This window comes from Lolium perenne, chromosome 7 (assembly GCF_019359855.2).
Source record: "Lolium perenne isolate Kyuss_39 chromosome 7, Kyuss_2.0, whole genome shotgun sequence".
Classification (NCBI taxonomy): domain Eukaryota; kingdom Viridiplantae; phylum Streptophyta; class Magnoliopsida; order Poales; family Poaceae; genus Lolium; species Lolium perenne.
Window position 1 is genome coordinate 52,836,397 of NC_067250.2, and position 6,183 is coordinate 52,842,579.

The window sequence follows — 6,183 nt, forward strand, 5'->3', positions numbered from 1 at the left end:
TTCGATCTCATGCTACGTTTGAAACGTTGAGGAACCTGCAGGATCATGGGACCCCCATGTCATCCTCTATGTACTATAAAACTTTCTTTTCTTGAATTATTTTTGGCTCCTCATATTTGGTCACTTGCCTTTTTCTTTCGATCTCATGCCACGTTTGAAACGTTGAGGAACCTGCAGGATCATGGGACCCGCATGTCATCCTCTATGTACTATAAAACTTTCTTTTCTTGGTTTTTTTTCACCCTCTGATTTTTGGCTATTTCCTTTTTCTTTTGATCCCCTGCCGCCTTTGAAACGTTTAGGACTCTGCTGGCTCATAGGTCCCACATGTCAGCCTGTATGAACGATAAAACTTTCCTTTCTTGGAGTTTTTTTGTACCCCCTAATTTCTGGCTACTTTCTTTTTTCTTTTGATCTCAAGCCGCATTTGAAACGTTGGGACCGCTGATACGTCCAAAACGTATCTACTTTCCCGAACACTTTTGCTATTGTTTTGCCTCTAATTTGTGTATTTTGGATGCAACTAACACGGACTAACGCTGTTTTCAGCAGAACTGCTCTGGTGTCTCGTTTTTGTGCAGAAATCCAACTTTCGGGAAAATCCTCGGAATTTATGCAGAAGGCCCTATTTTCCCAGAGAACTGACGGAGCCAGAAGGACAAACCAGGTGGAGGCCCGAGGGCCCCACACCATAGGGCGGCGCGGCCCAGGGGGGGCCCGCGCGGCCATGTGGTGTGGCCCCCTCGGCCGGCCTCCGACGCCCTCACTACTAGGAAAAAGGCAATCAGTGGCGCACCACATATAGCTTTCAGTGGCGCACTAGTGGTGCGCCACTGCTATCACGCCACTGCTAACTCCTAGTAGTGGCGCACTAGGGGTGCGCCACTACTAGCCTGGATACCAGTGGCGCACTGCGTGGTGCGCCATTGACATGTCCAGCAGTGCGCCACTATTACTCCAAAGTAGTGCGCCACTGTTGGTCAATGGCAGTGCGCCACCACTGTCTAGACGAGGTGCGCCACTGCTACCGTTTTGCGTGCGCCACTGTTTCAGCGAGGCGGTGCGCCACTGCTGCGTGTGGACGTGCGCCACTGCTGTCTCCAGGACGTGCGCCACTGCTGAGGTTCCTGGTGCGCCACTGCTAGTCTCGGAGGGGATCACAGGGCAGTGCGCCACTGGATCCAGCGCAGTGCGCCACTGCTAGTTAGTGGACGTGCGCCACTGATGGGCCACTAGTGCGCCACTGCTATGTATTTCGAAATTTTTTTTTTGTATCCTGGCAGGTATTTATACAGGTTGTATATCACAGTACAATAGCACAATACAGGATACATAACACATATAAACAACAGCACAACTTATCCATACATAATTCTTCACATTAGCCCCACATGATTCACAAGATTTCACATTAGAGAAGTTACGAGGTTACAATGCAAGTTACGGGGTTACAAAGTCGCAAATGAGCTAGTGGTTACACAAGATCGATCATCTAAAGTACAATCACATAGAAGAGAGCTAGAGTCACTACTAGCACCATCCCGATAATAGTGGTCTTCATCCGGTTCCTCCTCCGCTCCGTCCTCTCTCCCGCCAGATAGCGTGCGTATCTGTCTTCGGCCTCCGCTCTAGTGGTGTACCCTTTGTAGCTGTTACCGCTAAAACGGTGAACCTGTCTTCGACACTCCTCCCAGTCGTTGTAGACTCCGGGAACCTTGCCCTTGTACACGACATACCACGTCATATCTGCACATATATGAACAAGCCAAAGAAACTAAGAAGTGCAAACTCAAATAAGAGACAAGTAGCTAGTATGAACTAAATGGAATGCCTCATACATTGTTGGTCCAAACAAATATTAACATTTAGGGAAGGCGTTAGTGAGGCCAGGTAGGATGCACAAGAGATTGATACTTGTGTCATCGCACCAGGCTCACTAGCGCCTCCCCCAAGTGTAGTGACCACGAAATTTAATCATCGGCCAATGCAATTAAGAAGTGCAAACTCAAATAAGAGACAAGTAGCTAGTATGAATTAAATGGAATCCCTCATATTTTGTTGGTCGGAACAAATATGAACATTTAGAGAAGGCGTCAGTGAAACCAAGTAGGATGCACAAGAGATTGATATTTGTGTCATCGCACCAGGTTCACTGGCCCCTCCTCCAAGTGTATAGGTGACCAAACATTCTAATCATCGGCATTCTGAAAAACCAAAGCAAATGGAATGACAAGGGCCTCATACATTGTTGGTCAAAACAAATTTTAACATTCAGGGATGGCGTAAGTGAGACCAAGTCCGATGCACAAGAGATTGATATTTGTGCTATCTTACCAGGCTCACTTACGCCACCCCCAAGTGTACGGTGACCAAACATTTTAATCATCGGCATTTTGAAAATACCAAAGCAAATGGAATGACAAAATGGAATAAGTGCCTCATACATTATTGGTCAACACAAATACTATGGTCAGAAACCATAGTTGCAGTATACACCGCAGTATACTTTGCAGAAGGGCGCCCTTTTCCCGGCCGCCGTTCCATGAACGGGTCCTTGACGACACAACAACGCCGATCTGCCTCTCCGGCGCAAAACCACGGCAGTCCCAGCCGCCTCCCTTGCGGCCACAAGGGAGGCGGCTTGGACTGGCGTGGTTCTGCACCGGAGAGGCATGTCGGCGTTGTTGTCTCGTCAAGGACTCGTTCACGGAACGGCGGCTGGGGAAAGGGGGGCCCGTCTACAAAGTATATTGCGGCGTATAGGTGACCAAACATTCTAATCATCGGCACTAAAATGGAAGAAAGAGCCAAGTGGTATCTCAACTAGATATCATATGCCTCATACTTTGTTGGTCGAAAGAAATATTAACATTCCGGGATGGGGTCAGTGAGGCCAGGTAGGATGCACAAGAGATTGATATTTGTGCCATCGCACCAGGCTCACTGGCCCCACGCCGGAGTGTACAAGTGACCAAACAATTTAATCATCGGCACTACAATGGAAGAAAGGCCAATGCAATTAAGAAGTAGCTAGTATGAACTAAATGGAATGCCTCATACATTGTTGGTCGAAACAAATATGAACATCCCGGGATGGCGTCAGTGAGGCCAGGTAGGATGCACAAGAGATTGATATTTGTGCCATCACACCAGGCTCACTGGCGTCACCCCGGAGTGTACAGTTGACCAAACATTCTAATCATCGGCATTTTGAGATACCAAAGCAAATGGAATGGCAAGGTAGGATGCACAAGAGATTGATATTTGGACATAACATCATCATACCTAACATCGTAGCTTCATACAATGTAATATAGAATTCAAACAACACGAAGCAACAAAGATAGAGTTGATAAAAGTTCTAACTATCGGTGTCCGAGCCGGATTCGCCGGTGTGGGGGTAGTGCACACGGCAGGCGGTGTCGTCGAACACCTTGACGATCATCTCGCCGTCCCCCTCGTACAGGAAGGTGAGCTGGCAGCCGGGCTCGAGGTGGAGGTCACGGGCGAACTTGTCCCACCCCGTGTGCAGGTACATCTTGCCCTGCCCGTCGAACAGGACCTCCACGGACCAGCGGCAGAAGTTGCAGCCTGCCTCCCGTAGCTGCAAGTGCGCCGGCTCGACGCCGTCGACGAACTCGGCGAACTTGTCCGGTAGCCTCTTGATGCCGAGTGGGTCGTCGTCGATGCGGAGGAGGAACTCGAAGCAGCATTCCTCATCCGAAGACGAGGAGGATGCAGGTGACGGTGACCGTGGGGCCCTTGCTGCTCCACCGCGGCGGCCCCTTCCCCGGCCCCGGGGGCGCCCAGGACCGCGGCCTCGACCGCCTCGCCGGCCACCGGGACCGTCCATCCTACATGTTTACATTTTTGAACCATATTACGATCCATTCCACTAACAAAATTGGGCATGACCTATGCTAATTTATGTACATATGAGTGCCCCATTTTCGCCGAAACGGAAATGAATCAACATTTCGGCGATAATGGGCAACTCTGTCGATCCCTGCACAAGAATATGTCACCATATACACCAGCTCAGCACCATGGCACATGCACAATTGTTCCTCATATACACCAGCTGAGCACCATGGCACATGCACAAGAATATGACACCATATACACCAGCAGCATCAACAGCAAGTAGCAGCAGCAGCAGCAACAACAGCTAGTAGCAGCTAGTAGCAGCAGCAGCTAGCAGCAATATGCATCAACAGCAAGCAGCAGCAAGCTAGCAGCAGCTAGTAGCAGCAGCAGCTAGCAGCATGCATCAACAGCTAGCAGCAGCAACTAGCTAGCAGCATGCATCAACAACAAGCTACCTGTCTGCAAGTGCGGCGGCGGTCCTCTGCGGCGGCGTCAGCGGTCGAGGGCGGCGCGGCGTGCTTCTCCAGCTGCTGCTCCAAGGTGCGCGTGGAGGTCAGGGCGGCGCGGCGTGCAACAACTAGTGCTGTAAACATCAAAATGAACATTGTGAGCATCAATATAGTGCCATGCTTCTTCTTCATTACTAATTCTTTTGCAGTTAAATCAGCAGTAGTATGTTGTAAGGGAAAACCATAGACTTCCCAAAATAGCAGCAGCAACAAGCAAGCACATAGGAGCAGCAACAAGCAAGCACATAGCACAGTGGATGAACCTAAGCTACTGAGGAGCAACTAGGTAGCAGCAGCAGTGGATGAACCTAAGCTACTGCCACCTAAACCTAAATTTCCTAAACCTAAATTTGCTACTGCCACCTAAACCTAAATTTGCTACTGCCACCTAAACTAAATGAAACTGCTAACAAGTTAGTTTAGATTTGGCCTATTTCACTCTAAAAGGGTAGCTCTTTATTTTTTTTATGAAGGAAATGCTCACTGGTCGGTGCACATAGCCATTTATCTATATGTTTTTCCTTCAAATTAAGCCAATGCACCTAGCAGCACCTCACCTAGCAGCACCTCACCATGCTAACAAGGAACATATTTTTTCGTAGACAGATCAACTAACAGCCTAATATGAATTTCAGTTCAGCACCTAACAACACCTAACAGCCTAACAAAGAAGAAGACCTAACAAAGAGCATCAAGCAAAGCAGCACCTAACAAAGACACCTAACAAATAGTTCAAACAGAGAAGCTTTCTTTTTTTTCACCTTTAGGGAAACAGAGATATGAAAAATAATAGCACATGTAAGTTGTTTAACTTAAATAGCAGATGAGAATCGAGGGGGGAGGCGACCGCCGGCGGGGAGGTGAATCGAGGGGGACGTACCTGCGCGGTGGGATCTGGTGCAGGGCGCAGGGCGTCGCCGGTGGAGAGGAAGAAGGGGAGGGGTGGTAGCGCAAGGCGTCGCCGGCGGAGAGGAAGAAGAGGGACGGCGGCGTCGCTCAGGGGAAGAAGAGGGACGGTGGCGTTGCTCCGGGTCGAGGAAGATCAGGTCAGGTGCTCAAGTTCCAGGAAGTAGCAGCAACATACACACCTAGCAGCATTAAAATCAGCATTAAAAAGGAATCAAATAAATGGAAACTTTACATAGGAAAATGACACTACAGACTATGGCCAGAATCAGATAGCATCAAGCAATGTTCAGTATGCCAATTTTCCCTTTTTTCACACAATGTTCAGTATGCCAATGTTCAGCAAGCAATGTTCAGCAAGCACTTAAAATAGTTTTCAGCAAGAATAAATTACGATTTCAGGACATGTTCAGTTAGAAAGAATGACAGCCAGTGGAATAACAATGATGAGGCAGATGATTGTAAAAATTATTGTCATTTGCAATCCACGCTAGCTGTAAATTGGTGATTCAGATTTACGAGGTTGTGACAAAGTAACTTCATATTCCGGACAACAATCCACAAAGTAATAATGTATACGAAGGATGAAAACAAGCAAAGTTGAGGAACAAATATTTCTACACAAGCACGATTGACACGGAATCAATTATCCAGCAACACCAAATTCATTCATTCATCCATCCATCGATCCATATGCAACAATTTTCGCTACAGACTACATTCACGCATCCAAATCGAAAGCCTAGCAGCTCTAGGCGCAGGCCAACCCAGCTAAAGAGAACTCCCAAGCTCAGCCTCCGAAGCCGTAGTGGCACGACGTCCATGGCGGTGACGGTCTTGCGGCGGGCAGAATTTTTGCGACGTCCATGGGAGAGGGCACCGGGCTCCCCTAGTCCCGTCG

The 6,183-nt window shown here is 48.5% G+C and overlaps 1 long non-coding RNA gene across 1 annotated transcript; it reads right to left on the minus strand.

Annotated features, from left to right (window-relative positions):
• Positions 1–4,054: 4,054 nt before the first annotated feature.
• Positions 4,055–5,643, minus strand: LOC139833395 (uncharacterized). Its single transcript, XR_011749068.1, has 2 exons — positions 5,257–5,643; positions 4,055–4,450 (listed from the first exon to the last, which is right to left on the minus strand). It is a non-coding gene; the product is annotated as an uncharacterized lncRNA (long non-coding RNA).
• Positions 5,644–6,183: the final 540 nt, after the last annotated feature.